Below are 16330 nucleotides of genomic sequence, written 5' to 3'. Positions count from 1 at the left end.
ATTGAGAATTGTAATATAATTGTTTGTCTCCATTGCATTCTATGTGAGCTTTGAATAAAATATTTTCTGTGATGTATTTTTTTCTTTCCAATATAATTCAAAACACACTTAAGATATTTTTCCATCAGATGTATTTTTGACACTCTGTAGGAAAGTTGCATATCTTGTTATTTAAAGGAAAGTTTAGATGGAGTGTCAATAGATATATAAAGAACATGAATAAAGATTTTTTTTTTAATGTTTTTAAGACAAACTCCAATTAATCCTAAGAAGAGTTTCTTTACATGTTTTCAAGATAAGTCCTGAACGTCAGGATGCTCAGCATTGACAATATCACAGATTTGATATTTTTATAGTATCCTGATGTCAGGATATAAACACAGATATAAAGCTGAGGGATTTTTGTTCAGTGCTCCATTTACCCATTTACCATTGAGAACATCATCATATCCTCCTATTTATGTTTTTTTGCTCTTTTCTGAACTTCAGCTTTCACTGAAAAAATGTTCAAATGTCAAATTCAGCCATTTATGAAAACAATAAAGATTAACTTTTACTTATAGGTTGTTTTGCAACTGTAAATTTGAACACTTTTCTGATGGGTTTCATTTCAGTAACTTTTTTATATTAACCTTGATGTCAACTGATTATGTGCTTGCCTTCTTGAATGCAGCAATACTGAAAGTTTTTCTTAACGATTTACACAGACTAGATTCTCCACTGATATGTCAAATAGAACTCCATTAATATCAATGACAATTTTCAGACACAAAATTTTTCTCATAGATTTATTTTTGCATTCTATGTTCTCATTTCAGGTATATGTATGCAGACAGATACACCTATTCATATAAACATAAAAGACAATACTTTCACTGAAAAGTTGAAAAATAGCATAGAATTTCAGATATATTTCTCTTTCACTTGTCTCTCCGAATATGTCAACTTAATCCAAAACTGTCTGCTCATAGCCCTTTACTTTTTAATGGGGGACTATCAGTTTGGAAAACCATTCTACAGTCTAATTGTAGGTGACAGTTGCCATTTCCATAATTAATTTTTGAAAATTTTTCAGAAGTTTTATTCTGAGAAAGATTTTAGTGGGTAGCCAGCTTCAGTTTCTCTGCTATATAGGGTAGCTTCCTGATTGAAGATTTTATAAATATGATCAAGAATCAAATATGCATTTTATGGCTTTGTTTTTGATAATCACATTAAGAAAATAATTTTAGAGGGCTGGACTGATGGATGAATGGATCTGAAGGGAGAATTTGGGTTTTGCTTTTCAAATCATCTACAACAATGAGATTATAAAGAAAGTTGACAAGGTACGATAGAGCAAGAAAAGTAAATAACTTGAAAGAAGAGTCCTCATTTCCTTTAATAAAGATTGACTCTCTCTCTCTCAATCTCTGGGTACTCAGAGGTACAGCAAAGAGATGATGATGATGTTAATAACCGTCAGCCCAGGTCTTCTGCCTCAGCTCAATTGTGAGATTCATACAAAGAACCTAATGAGGAAGTAGGTGGGAGTCTTAGCCTTAGAAAAAGGAGTTTGAGAGTTTATAGGGATGTGAAGAATGTTAATACTATGTGAGTCATCCATTACATCTGTGACTTAACCAAGGTCATCATAAATTAAGAAATTTATTACTATGCCAACAACATTCACATAGATATTTAGTCTCAAAGAGATAATCAAAACTGGCAGTACATGACACAAGGAAACTATACAGATTGATAAACTATGTCTTGCTAAGCATATTCCAAACCTTGAGCCCCCTGCACTTCCATAAATAGCTACTGACTGTTATAGAAAGACAACATTTACATTATCAGAGGAGAAGGAGCTGCTTTTTCACACCAGCAATTGCAGCAACTAATAAGTCAGATAATTTGGACAAGTCTTACAGCATGGGTTGTAGGCAGATTTGAAAAATACAAGGAGATAGGGTAACTCTGGATTACCCTGGATTACTTGCCCTGAAGGTCTCACTACACAAAACTCACTGCTTCAAGCAACAATTTAAATTTCCATTAATCCTGAACCACGCATATAATGACTCATAAGGGCTGGATAACATCATTTGCATGTACAAGCCAAGCAGTTGGTGTCACACCCTATTTTCCTGCTCTCACCACTCTTCTAGGCAGAGATGATGTGGTGTCTACATACAATCTTGTTTGATCCACAGGCAAGGTTTATTTCAGTTAAAATCATTCTCACAAGTGTCATAACTGTTTATGTGTAGCTAGGGGACAAGTGTGTATGTAATCACATAGCTTAGGTCCATCCAGAGCAGTGATAGCTGCACATCAAATTCCAAGTAAGTTCAGCTCTGAACACTTACTCTTAAAAGTCAAGATTACTTTGGCAAGATTTGTGACAGTGAATCAACTGTCTTAAAACTTTTAGAGTTACAAGCAGAAAGGCATTTTAGCCAATTAAGTCTGTCTTCCTCAGTAATTCAGACTTCACAATTTAACTCATCTACCTCTGCTACAAGAATACTTTTTTTAAAGGGACTATTTCCTATTGTGGATATAAGCAGCATTATATTATTTTATTATTTAACAACACAAAAGAAGCAAATATAAGTTAAACAAGTTGAAGTCTTACTGCTCAAAGGGTTAGTTATTTGAGGGGACAAAAATTATGCAATACTTTTGAGTGTTTTCCTAATTTCTAACTCTTTTGTAATCATCAAAGGTAACTGACTTTGTCATAACAGCCTAAAGAAACGCAGTTATCACTGTACTTCATATTAATAAATTATGATTTTAAAATAGATGTGCATATATTATTTCAAACCTATCTCTCTTCAGACAAGGAAAAGCTACCTCCTCCTTACAGAGTACTTATTTAAAATCAGTCTGGTTTACATGGATTTTGTTTAAAATTTACAAAGGAACACAGAAAAAAATCTCAAGCTTGACTGAAGAAAAAGCAGTAAAAATATCAACTCAAATAATTATTTTCACCCTGCTATTTTGAAGAAATAATGAGTCCAAATTAGAATATAATTTCTGCCGTTATTACCATCAGTGGAGTTCTTTTATGTGCAGAAATTAGGAGTCTAGCCCAGCACATCTCCATCTGAACACTCTTATGGGTTGGAAGATTTGTTTCCTAAATAATTTTTCATTTTTCTAAACTTTGTTTTCAGTGGAGGTTTCATATTTTGAGTTTCTGTAACCCCTGGCCACAGGCTGCTAACCTCACCCTCGAGCTAGCCTATTCTTTTCCTTGTCCCACCCCATGTCTTCATGTTTTTCTGGCAGAGATCCCAGATAGAGGGAAACACTCTGCCAAACCCAAGTTCAGAGCGAGTACACATCTCAGTTCCAAAGAAGAAGAACATTTAGAAGAGTATCATATGAGGAACTTCATCTTTACAAAAGCAAAGACGCTTGCATATGATTAGTTACAGTGATAAGTCTTTCCAATTTAAATGACCAGCTTTTGAGGATCCATGTAATTAATTTCTAAATCCCAACACCACTTTAGGTCTTTGTGGAAAAAAAAATATGGAAGAAAATCATATTCCTGTCATTATTCTTGTTTTCCTAATGAAGAAATCGTATAACATCTAATGAAGTAAAACACTATGATTTTAGGGACAATGTTTTAATACTGGAAAATTTGAAACATAAGCAACACCCACATCAATATTTAAAGTTTCCTCTGTGCACACTTTGATTTAGCCAACTAGATTTGTCCGACTTCTGTCTCTTTAACATTATAGTGTTAATGTTTGGTGTGACACATTTTGTTCAGTCATTTTTCCCCTCACGTTTTTTTATAAGGCTCAGTTCCCCTTGTTCAAACATTTAATGTTAAATTATAGAAACACGGTGTAATGAAGTTTTATTGTAATGAATATCATTATTTAGCTAACAAAACTCTTCCTTCATGCCTTAACAGAAACCAATTCATCAAAAATAGTGCAACGCAAGAACTCTGTTTCATGTTCTTGCCAATAATGATGGCTTATGCAGATAATACATTTGTGGCTAGTTGCAGGCTGCACTTAAATCTGTGTGGGCCTGCTTAATCCTCTTCTGCCTAAAATGTCCCACTGCTGAGGGGCTAAAGATAGAGTCTTGCTGAGCTGCAAAATGTGATGTGCTGGAGCAGGTGGAAGAGAGGATTAGAAGGTTTTCAACAACCCTGGGAGAGGCCCAGCTCTGAGACATGTCCAGGCAATAGCTGCAAAAGAGGACTTTATTTCTCTTCTCTTCAGAGAACCCATGGAAAATCCCTGCCGCTGCTGGTAATGGATTTACCAGAGCCACCATGGAATTTTAAAAGTGTGAGTCAGCATGTTCTGGCATACACTTCCTTGGTTTCCTCTGCTTCTTTTCAGTTTTCCTCTATTGACAGTCTAAATATCAATTCTAGTCCAAGCAAACCATCTCCTGAAAGGCTCAGAACAGATATTAGAGAGTCCAAAAAAACAGTTATCTCGAGCATTGCACACAGTCTGGCCTTACCCCAAACTCCAGAATACCCTTTTCCTTGAGCTTTATCTGCTGGTCTGCCTTGGAATACATATGACCTTTCTGACTTGTGGGCAATAATGTGATATGAATAAATCAGACCTAACAGTCATTTCTGAAAAAAAATGTTCTGCCTTGCACTAGACTGAGCTGGATTCTTTCTCTACACATTTAAGTAATTGCAAACATGTTACAGTCCAGTTATTTCAAGTTTAATATTGAACAAACTCCCTCCCTGGTATTTAGACCTTGTTGCAAGAAAGGCGGTTACATGATGCAGATGTTCATTTGGACTTTTTAAATGCATCCCATGATTTGGCACTGTTGATATGAACTGCTGTTTAGACTGGATACAGGATCACGGAGAATAAGGAACTGCCACACCTAGTGCTTCTGAATGAGTAGTTAGCTGTCTGTATCCTTTGAAAGAGATAAACATTTCATTCTCCCTGTGTCATTTCCTTGTTGAGTCATCCTGGTATTGCTGAAACAGCTTGTTTTGCCTTTGAGTGGCCTAGCCCACATTTTTTCTTGATAGATGTGGTGTGCAAAGTGCAAGAGAAAGAGGAAATATGCCATCCCAATGTCTTTGTATCCACAAGGTAAGAAGGCACATGCTGATCAATGCACCATTCATCTGCTATAGAAGGGTGACAACCATCTGTGGGTTGGATGAGGTTGTGTTTATCTACCTCCAAATCATTATTCATTGCTGCTCTGAGGTCAGTAGTCATGACAGAAAAGGTAGTCTGGAATTCTAAACCAAGAGTCAAGACTCTAAGCCCTGACGTGGCAGTCAAACTTCCCAACTCTAAGACATGAAGGGAACTGTGATAGCCTGAGAAATCCAGATTCTTACTTCAGAGGAATACAAGTGTGTTGCTGGTTCAGTGTTGACAGAGATCTGCTTTCCCTTTACTCCTTCAAGAATAGCTTTTGCATTAGACTACTTACCTTAAAAAAATTAATAGAGTGTTTTCCCTATATTCTTTTTCCCAAGGAAACAAATGTTCAGATATTTATCTTTTGATACAGTTTCAGGTACAAAGATAGACTCAGAGGGGCTTAAAAGGTAGAAAACAACTGCATACATCATACAGCTCCACAGGCTAGATATTTAGGTTGTCATCAGAAACTGCCATTCCCTTCAGTATGCTGGAAATGGAATCAGTAATTTTCAAAACATTTTCTGCATCCAAAATCATAATTTGTAGGCATTCTATTGAATGTCTGAATTCCAGTGAAGCATTATAGTCCTGAAAACCTGTTGTCAAACCATGACAACATATGCCCATTTTCTTTCAGAGTGGCCAAGGCTCCCAGCTGCTGTGGCTTAGCACACTCTCAGAATGTAAATTGCCTCTCAGAGGAAACCTCAAATTTCACAGGACTCGGAGTGCAAAGTAAAGGATGTTCGTAGGGTTTCAGGTCTCAGTTTCATCAGAAAAGTCTGGAAAACTTGAGAATACCAATTCAACCCAGACTTAACATCTTTTGTGGTTTTATACAGTTCTGGTGTTTAAAAATGCCTCAAGTATTCCTTACTTTTACTTTGCCTTCTCCACCGTTCTACTTATTTCTAAATAAGTATGTAAGAAGATTAAATAAGTCTTATTTTAGGAATTCACATTCTAGGCAGAATTCCCCCAGTAGCCTTTTTGTTGTTGTTGCAAAAGAGACCCTCAAGTGGAAATACATCATTAATGGTAGAACAGTAGACTTGCATTCTAGAAATCCATTGACTTTACCAACTTCCAACTGCCTCAAAGCTGACCCTGAGCTAGCTCCACCCTCTGTCGTAATATAGAGGAACCATATCTTTCATGACATGGGTAAGAACAACTGAGGAGGAAACTGAAGTGCAGGGCACTTGTCTGAACAGGAAGATGATAGTCACAGAACAAGATCTGAACCAGTTTTCAGGCAGTACCTTCTAGACTTTCCTCTACTTTTTTTTTTTAAACTTTTACAGAGACAAAAATGAGGGAGAATGTTTTATAACAAGATCACTGTTAAGGGGGATACAGGAAAAGAAAAAAACCTTCTTCCTTCTAGATATCTAAAAGAACAGATATTTGGTTTACAGAACAGAATTTTTGGCAATTTTCAAGAGAAATACAAGAGCTCTGTCAGACTTGCAGTATAAATATATTAAAACTTTCCTGAACACCCATGAGTCAAATAACTGTACTTTATTAGTATCTTATCATTATTAACACTATCTGTGACCAACTTAATCTGCATCTTTTCCAGGTTAAATTTACTATAACTAGATATATCCTTTTGTTTCTGGTATAATTAATTTACAAGTTTAATTTTAAAAAATTAATTCCTGTGATTCTATTTCAGGCTGTGAATTGTGGACAATTGGTATTCAGTGGCAAAAGATTAGACCTTAGGCACACTTAATGAGGATGTTTTAATAGTGCAGATGGCAAAACAGCCTGTGAAAGTGGGTCTGGTGGGCATTCTGCAAAAGCTAATTCAGTCAAAATTTGTCCAAGATGACATAATGTACAATTGCTACAGTGGGAAAGTCTATTAAAATTTCACACATTTAAATCTCTCTCTTCTCTTTTAATTAGATTTTTCCAAGATAAAGTAAAAGACATGTACCTCCCTGAACCCAACAGGAAAGGTCAAGAATAAACAGCATGATGCATGAAGTTCCTTTGTGCTCAACATGTTCAGGTTAGGAAAAACGTGTTAAAATGATTGTGTGGAAAAGACATGTCTGGGAATGAATTTTCATTGTGAAGCAACAGTGGCATTGGGATGTTCTGCCTGCACATGCACACCCACCCACTCTGCCTGTTACATTATTCAGTGTGTGTGCTGCTTTCCTAGGCACTGCAAAGGAAGTAAAGTCCTCTTTTTCTCAGGACTAAGTTTTCATTTTCAAAAAGACTTCAAAGTTTTTACCTCATGTACCACTGAATTTTCCAGGAACAGCAAATTAAATTCTTGAAAGAGAGCATGGAGAAGGTGACTCTGGATTCACCTTCGGCTGCTCAGTGATGTTTATGGATGGTACTGTAATGAAAAAAAAAGAAGCAATCCATTTCTATTGTAAAATAAATTCATGACAATTTTTTTTCCTCCTTTTTTTTTCCTCCTTTTTTTTTTTTTTTTTTTCTGGTCCTATGACTGCTGTGTTCCTTGCCATACAGTGAGCTAGCTTGACAAGGGAAATGGGAATTGTGTTCAGAAAACTCTTTTGAAAACCACCCTGGAAGGAAATGCTTTGACTGAAGTGGAGAACATGGGTCTGAACCTTTTAAGTATGAGAAGGGAACCCAAGTTCGGTCCTTCCCATATAACTTCTCCAATCATAAGATCTTGCCTGTCTCCTTCCAGTGTTACTTATGGACCACAATTTTTGAATGAACTTCTTGTATGGGAAAATGCTTGCTGGATCAGGCTGTACAGAGATGCTAACTTTATGAACAAAATATCTATGCATCTCGAGACTCCTTGACAATTAAACAAGATTTGTAAATCACTGCTGGAGTGGAGCACTTAAACTGTAGATGAAGTATTGCCTACCACTTCTATTTCTCAGAGGAAAGTTGGGTTTAAGGTCCATGCATATGATAATCTACTAAAACTACAGTATTCCAAGGTCCAAGGATTCTTAGATTGGTGGTAAGAGACTACAAGATCTTTAAGATAGTATTAATTTCTTCATTTCTGTCAGTAAAAGTAACTTTTTTTAGGAGCATTATATCAGTGAAAATATCTCAGTTAATAATCCACCTCAAAGGCTAGAGCGGGGTGCTGAACATATCATGACAGTTTTTGGAGGAATAAGACTAGACTTTTTTCCTTTTCTTCTATTTTCCTAGAAGATACATAGCATATAAAAAAATTAGGCAAATTATCTTCAGATTTCACGTTCAGTATCAAATCTTTCTGCATGGCTGCACAAGAATGCAAATAAAATCCAAAAGGCCAAACGTTTAATGTTGCTTCTTTAATTAAAACATTCATTGCACTATGCAGTTAAACCACAGTGCACATGTGTCTACAAACCTGGCCTCTCCTATCTGAATACAAGCACTATGAAATTTCCATTTACAGTAATCCGCTTGATAGGCATTACTTAATCAAAGTGTACCAGCTGTGGTATTTAAAAGTAGCAGCTCCATATTCAACTAAGATTACAGACTTATTCTGTCTTTTTGAAGACTATGTGCCATTTATTGTAAATGCTTTACAGTCACTAAGCTGTTAAATTGCCAATACAGAAACTATCTTTAGCTGAAGTTTTTCATGTTAAAAATTAAAAGGAATTATTCATAAATTCATCAGGTTAAACTTGATCGAGTTCAGTATTACTGTAATTTCCACAGGAAAAAAATTATTATTATTACTACTACTATTATTACTACTATTATTATTACGTGAAGAAGTAGGGATATGTCAGTTCCAAAACATATTATTTCAGAAAAATATTGTGCTACTGTCAGTGAAGTTTCACAGCATATTTCATCACAGTAATTTATCCAGTAGAAGTTTGGGTTGGATTTCAATAAAAAAAAATATGACCCTTTTCCTATGACTGTTTGTTTTTTTGTTACTAACAAGAGTTTTAATTGACCGGATAAAAAATAAATCAGCTAACTCCAGCCTTTTCCACACATCTGTTATAAAACTGAGTCCAAACAGTACATAATATGCATTTCAGCTGATAACTCCACTGTAAATTGAGAATGTAACTTTAATTTCTTTCTTCAACCAATTGCTCCTTTAATTTTGTACTGTAGGAAAATCAGAGATCATTTTGCTGGCTAGCATTCATTGCTTTGCATGTACTTGTAGAATCTCAGATAGAGCTGTAGCATGCGTAACACACAAAGGATAACAAAGAGTGGGGAATATCCTGTTTTTATGGGCATGTTCTACCCATCAGTCTGTCAGTCTGAATCATTTGTCCAGCTGCGTGAATAATTCACAGTGAATCATTCTGTAATGAACTAATTTTTCTGCTCGTGAGAGACTTCTGACCATTACTAATATTTTTATTAGATATCTATTTTAAATTATCCAATTAATTACTATTCCTTAATTTTTATAGCTTGGTCATGAAAACCTCTTGTCCGTAGAAAATGCGGATTAGCCATCAGTCAGTACTCCTGCTCACCCTGAATAGCAGCTTTCTGTGGGAGCCTAAATGTAGTGAACAAAAGGACTATTCAAACATGTCAAACTCTGTCCCATGGTATATTTGTTATTTAAACTGTTAGATGCAATTGGTCAATTAATTTGCACAAAATTGCTACCAATCTCTGGTCAGTTGTGTGTGATAACACTGCCAGGAGTGAGTGCTCATTTTGCATAAATGTTAAATGCAGGTTTCACAAACAGTCTAGCCAGCTAAACCTATTCACACAAACTGCTTTAGAGAATGAGCACTTAGAGAATATAAAGGGGGCATAAACTTGATTCATGTGAACTGATTTTAAAGTAAGAAAGAATATCTGAAGAGATACTGTTTTACTGCAATGTCTCACTGTGAAATTATTTCAGTTGAAAAATTGTAATGCTCATTCATTGATAAGGTAAAAATAAATTTTAAAAATGAAAACAAGCTAATCAGTTAAAGCCATAGAATTCCAGCTAATGTAGTACATTCTTCCTATATTTGGGCAAAATTAAGTATAAAAAGATTTGAAGTATTGTTTGAGGTCATACCAAGTCAGTGAAAGATTAAGAAAGTTTTTGGAAAATAACACAAGACAGATTTCTCATAAACCTGAAGCTTGAATCTATTTTCTCAATATGCTCCAGAAGTATCAGAACCTTATCCACATTTTATATGCCACAGAAGGATTCAGATCAAAACTTGCAGTATTTTGCTCTGAATCTTTCAAGTGGAGGTGAGCTTGAAGCTCAAAACAGTTTTAATGATAGAACTTTTTTTTTATGATGATAGTGAAAGTTAAAACTGCTCTAATAACCTTTATTTAAAAAACCCTAAACAAACAGTATCTTCTGTAGAGACTCACCTAATTAGTGTTACTATTAAACACACTATTAACCTTGAGAAATTAACACAATTTTGTACTGTTTTCTTTGTTCTGTTGTTCGCACTTAAACTCTCATGGAAGATTGTTGATCTAGGTAGTGAAATAAGTAGAAAGCTTCAAAGACCACAATAGTAATAAAAATTAAATTTCTCTGATCAGATCTGAATTCCTTGGACTGGATAGTCTGAACAAGTATTTTATAGAATGAAATTATCCTTCCTTGTAAAGAAAGATATTAATTTCTACCAATTAATGTCCCTCAAGGGTCCTCAAAGTGACAAGTGAATAGATACTCAGGGATTTGGTATGTCCAATTTCTACCAAATTGAGAATGCTTTACCTGCTACCATTTCTTTCAATAGTGTAACTTTTTTGCTTTTAGTGGGTTTTTATATTTATACAAGGCATAACACATTGTCCTAATTTTAAAATCTGTAGGCCTTCTGTTTTGTTTGTTTTCCTCCTTCTTTTCAAAGGATTTTACTACAACAGTTTGGACTATCACTGTAATTTATTACCACATTTAGATTTGGTGCAGATACTGGTATGGAAAAGGTGATTTTTAATTTTTTTAAAGATTAGCTGTAGCCTGGTCATGTATGAACACATTGGTCTACAAGACAAGGTTCTAGAAAGCCAAATTACATTGTAAAAAAAAAAAAAAAAAAAAAAAAAAAAAAAAAAAAAAAAAAAAAAAAAAAAAAAAAAAAAAAAAAAAAAAAAAAAAAAAAAAAAAAAAAAAAAAAAAAAAAAAAAAAAAAAAAAAAAAAGTGTAAAAGGGATCAAAACACTTTTGGAGTTTTGATAGCACCAGCTGAAAACTTTTAAACCACGGGTCTTCAATTTTAATCTCAGATGAACAGAGAACATCGGTTGCTTTATACAGCTTTAGGTAAAGCTGTGTTTGTCTAGAGGACCCAGGAGTGTTTTTGAGCTCCTGGGTTTGGGTACATTCCTAAATCATGTCCCAGCCTGATCCTGGGATGAGATCAGCTCTGAGATCACTTCTACTCCTGAACTGTTTTCCACAGAAAAGAAATTTTGGCTTTTAAACTGACTAAAATCTCCACAGATGACTGATAAGGCTAAATGGGAGAACAAGCAGCTGATATATGAATAACACTGTATAAACCCACAAGGTGATCTCTTACCTGTCTTCTAATAAGGAACATCCACAAACATCTTAGTCTCTTTGTAGGTTAGCAGCAAAAATTGTCTCACAAGTCTTGCTGTTACTTGAAAAGATCAAGTTGGGGTTGTTAAAGTAGGGGTGATCTTAAAGTATAGTAGATCATGACCAACAATTTATGAAACCCATCACAGTAGCTGTGATTTCTTTTCTTATTATGGTTGGGTTTGGCTAATTAGCAGAGCAATTAATAAATACTTTTTGTAGCCACCTTCTGAGCTATAAAAATTTCAGTTGTTATTCCTCCCTTCTTTTACGTTCTTACTAATGTGAATCTAATTTTATCTGAATCCTTCTGAGGCACATTTCTACAGATTTTCCCATGATGAGGAAGTCAACAGATAGAGCTTGATTCATGTAATTTTGTCTTTCAGTTTTAAAAGATTATATTCCCACAAATCCCTTGTGTTCCATAAGAGAAAGCTATTAAGAAAAGACCTCAAGTGGTCACCTCTGTGCTTTGTAAAATATCTTTCTTCTGGTCTCTCTCAAACATATTCACAATCATTTTGTTCTCCTTATTTCATGAACTTTTCTTGACCCTGGTGTGGCACAGTAACATCATTATTGATCACAGAGCAACTTAATTTAAATTGATTAATTATATTACAGAACAATTAAAAGGAGTATGTAAGAACTATGAATACTCAATGATAGTGAAATGAAAATGTCTTTAATAATCAATTGTTATTAAAGTTATGTTCAATAGCCAACCTAATAAATTTATCACTTATATTTAGTAGAATAAGATTTGCATGTATTATATTTGCCATCCAGTTACTAAGGACACATTTCCCTGGCGGGGGGCGGGGGGATTTATTTGGTTTTGCTCTATTAGTTTCAAAAAACTTTGAATGAAGATAAAATACTACTTTGTATGTCAGAAGCTACTGGCTATTGCAGGTCACGGATGCTCACCAGAGAAGAGATTCTCCATAAATAACAGGTCCATTAAAGTCAGTGGGAACTTTATTGTTCCTTCAATGTAAGACACAATTCCATCAGACACATAAAAATTTTCCCTCTCAACTAGACAAGGTTCTTTTTTTTTTACCTCCTACTTTATTACTGCCTATTACCTCTTTCATTATTCATTATTCAGTCCTGGAGTGCAGGAAAATTAAGGATAGATTTAATTTCCCTTTATCTCCACAACTCCAGGGAGAACAGGGATATACTGAAGTTGTCCACTGAGTTCAGTGGTGCTGGATGGAGGGTGACTGCCCAAGGAGACTGATGGAGATATGTCAAGAAGCATAATCCCAGGCATAAGCTACAATAGTCACCCCTCATACTGTAGTAACCGAGGCTCTGAGGAAGCTTCTGAGGTTTCAGACATGGCAGAAGCTGGAAGACTGTAAAACCCTTTTATTTACAAAAGACCACTCAGAGAACCTGCAGAGGAGGCTGGCAAAAGGTGGAGCAGGGTAGGTGTTGTGCAGAAACTTCTGATTAAGTCATGGCTGACCAAGGGTGGATCCAGTGCCACAACGAGGAAAGGACAAGTAAGAATGCTCAGCAGTGCCCAGCATAAAGCAGTGCATTCCTAGAAGGACAAAGGCAGTATTCCTCTCTCTGAAGCACTTCTGAGGTCATGTTACCTCTGCTTGGTTTTGGGTTCCTCAATATGTAATACATATTGACTAACTGGAGAAAGCCCAGCAGGATATGGATTTACAATCCATAAAGAGAGTGTGAAGGAGTGAAGCTTGCTCGATTAAGGGAGGCCTCACGGGAGTCTTCAACTACCTAGAGGGAGATTTTAGGGGAGGTTGAGCTAGAATTTTCTCTCTGCAAGTTGTGTATTGAAACAAGGGAAATTCTGATTAGGTACAAGGAGGGGGGGGAATAAAAATAAGTATACCCAGAAATGCTGTAGTCTCTCCAACTTTGAATATATTTAAAACTCAGTAAGATGCAGAATAGTCTGATCTAACTTTGAAGTTAGCCTTACTCCCTTCAATAGGGTTTGGACTAAAGATCTCTGGAGGGCCCTAGCAGCCTAAATTATTCTGTGATTCGGCATCCCATGATAGTAATTTGATCAGGATTTTCATTATACCACCTCTCTGAAAGCAGATGTAAAAATCACCAAATAACCTTCTTACAACCTAGTAACACGTGAAGATTCTTTATTTTTATATTCATAAGAAAAAAGCTGAGTGTGCACAATAACCATAGTTCGAATTGCTAAAATAGAAATATCATTGTCTGTGTTTATTGTTTTACAGCTGAATGTAAACAAACAGTTACTTTCAAGATAATCAGATTTACTTTTTTTTCTCCAACAGACATATCAAAGATATTCTGAAATGGCTATCGGAAAACTGATACTCCCTCAAGATTCATTTTCAGAATGCTGCCAGGGATTTAACTTATGAATTGTTGCTATCTGGCCTCCAATTTGCCAGATTTGACACTCTATGAGATACTTTCTTTCCTAAAACCATTTAAAAAGTCTAAGGGGCTTCAAAGAGAAAATAAAAGAAAGAGAATGGTATATTATACATAATGATTGGTTTAAAGCTTTGAATCACCATCAGCAATGAATCAGAATTCAGATACAGTCATTCATTAGAACATTCACCTAAAGTTAAGACAAAGTGAAAATATGGATTAAACTGCATATGACATATACTGTGGAGTAATAGAATCTCAAATGTCTATTCAATACAGTATACAATTCAGTGACAAAAATTTGCAACAAACTTCATGATTAGGAAACCTTTAAATATTAGGGTCTCCATCCAGTGTTCTGCGGGTTCTGCAGCCAAACTTCTCATCTGTTTTTGAAAAGTTTGGTAAACCAAAACATTCTTAGTGTTTCCCTTTTGGAAATATATTATTTTCTCATTTTAAATTGAAAAGAGAAAACAACCCACAACCAAACAAATGCTATCACTTCCTGTCAAGCTTCAAGTTTTCTTTAACATATTTTCCAAGGAGAAACAAAACCACATAATTCTAGTTTCCCTGATCTTTTCAGATGACAAAATATTGATAGGATGCCAGTGAAAAGTTAGTCTATTTTATGGGCTATCAACTCTGACGATTTCATAGGCACAAAGAGTCAAGGAAGAGGACAGTTTTAACTTCAAGGTTGAGCAAATAAAATAAATTTTCAATCAAGCAATTTAAACTTCACTTGTCCTAATAGAGCAGTTAGCAGAAAGAATGTGAATCAGTCAAAAATTTCTTCCTGTCACTCTCCCTTTCTCAGAATCTCTGGTGCGTGAAGCCAAACTTTAGCTATTGACCATGTGTGCTGAATTGGCTAATGGATGAAGCAGTCTATAAAAAAAAAGAGTTTTGACCTGATTTTAACTAGTATATGAGACCTCTGTTTTCAAACTGCTATTTATTTGGCAATTGTTAGCATTTGTTCCAACTATGAACACACAAATAAGTACTATGAATGATTCTGAATTAGGGATCTTAAATGTATGTTAGAAATTTATGTGCTACATTATTTCATTGAACATTATTCCATTATCTGGTTCAGTTAAATAGTTTTCAAAGACAAAAAATATCTAATAATAGCTGATGGCCACATAATGGAAATTAAAATATGCAACATAACTGCTATTTACATCTTTGAAAATATTGCTTTAAAATACCCCTTTAAAATGTCTGTAAAATTCTCCTCTGTGGTGTCAGTCTTAAATTTTCATTCACTATAATTCTGTCCTCTACTTCACTTCAAGTTGTCTCTTTATTTACACTCCTCAAAAGTATTACAATATTATTATTGTGTATATTACAGTACTACCTAGAGCATGAACCAAGATTTGTGCCTCAGAGCATTAGATTCTCCACAAGTACCAATAAACAGACAGTCCCTTTACCAGAAACTTACATAGATTAGAGAAATAAATGCTGAAGAGAGAGGCACTATTATCATCTTTGGGAAAGAAAAAACTTAGGCATGAGCAGATTAAAGGATTTATTCAAGATCACACCAGGAGCATGAAATACAAATCTTTGCAGTCTTCAGAGAGCATCCAAGCTCTCCCAGTCCCTTATTATCTCTAAATTTAAAGCTGACCACATGGTAGGATCTTTAGCTCTTGTTATTCTCAAGCCAAGGGGAACACACTCGTGTGTTCATATAGATAACTATGTGGTTACTCACGGTAAGTAAATATAAGGCATTCATATTAGATATTCTTGGCAGCTTGTCATGTTCCATTTAAAATAGCAGTGGCCATTCTTCACAAAACCCTCTGCCTCCTCTCTGTTAGTTGTCTGTGCAATTTTTGAATCTGGATGAGCTGCAACCTTCAATTCTTCTGGCCTTGAATGGGTGAATAGCAAACATGTCTTAAATGTATATACCTAAATTAAATCACACAGGACCTTTTATGACTGGGCTTCACAGGTCTCCAAAACACTCACAGAAGACATAATTAGTGAAATATTGAGGATAGAAGCTTTTACCTGGTATTATACAAAAGCAGGTGCATCCCTACTCTACAGGCAATGGCTGCGTTTCCCCCATCTTTCAGCCAAGGTCATGCTGCAAGGGATCAGGTTGTGCCATCAATTCACATTGCCTTTGGGAACAAGCTCCAGCACTGCCCCACCTTGCCCTGCTGGAAGCACCACCACAGCT

Source organism: Empidonax traillii, unplaced genomic scaffold (assembly GCF_003031625.1).
Source record: "Empidonax traillii isolate 1590-97213 ecotype Southwest subspecies unplaced genomic scaffold, ASM303162v1 scaffold445:size985633, whole genome shotgun sequence".
NCBI lineage: Eukaryota > Metazoa > Chordata > Aves > Passeriformes > Tyrannidae > Empidonax > Empidonax traillii.
The sequence above is the reverse complement of the archived record's forward strand: the minus strand, read 5'-3'. Positions refer to the sequence as shown.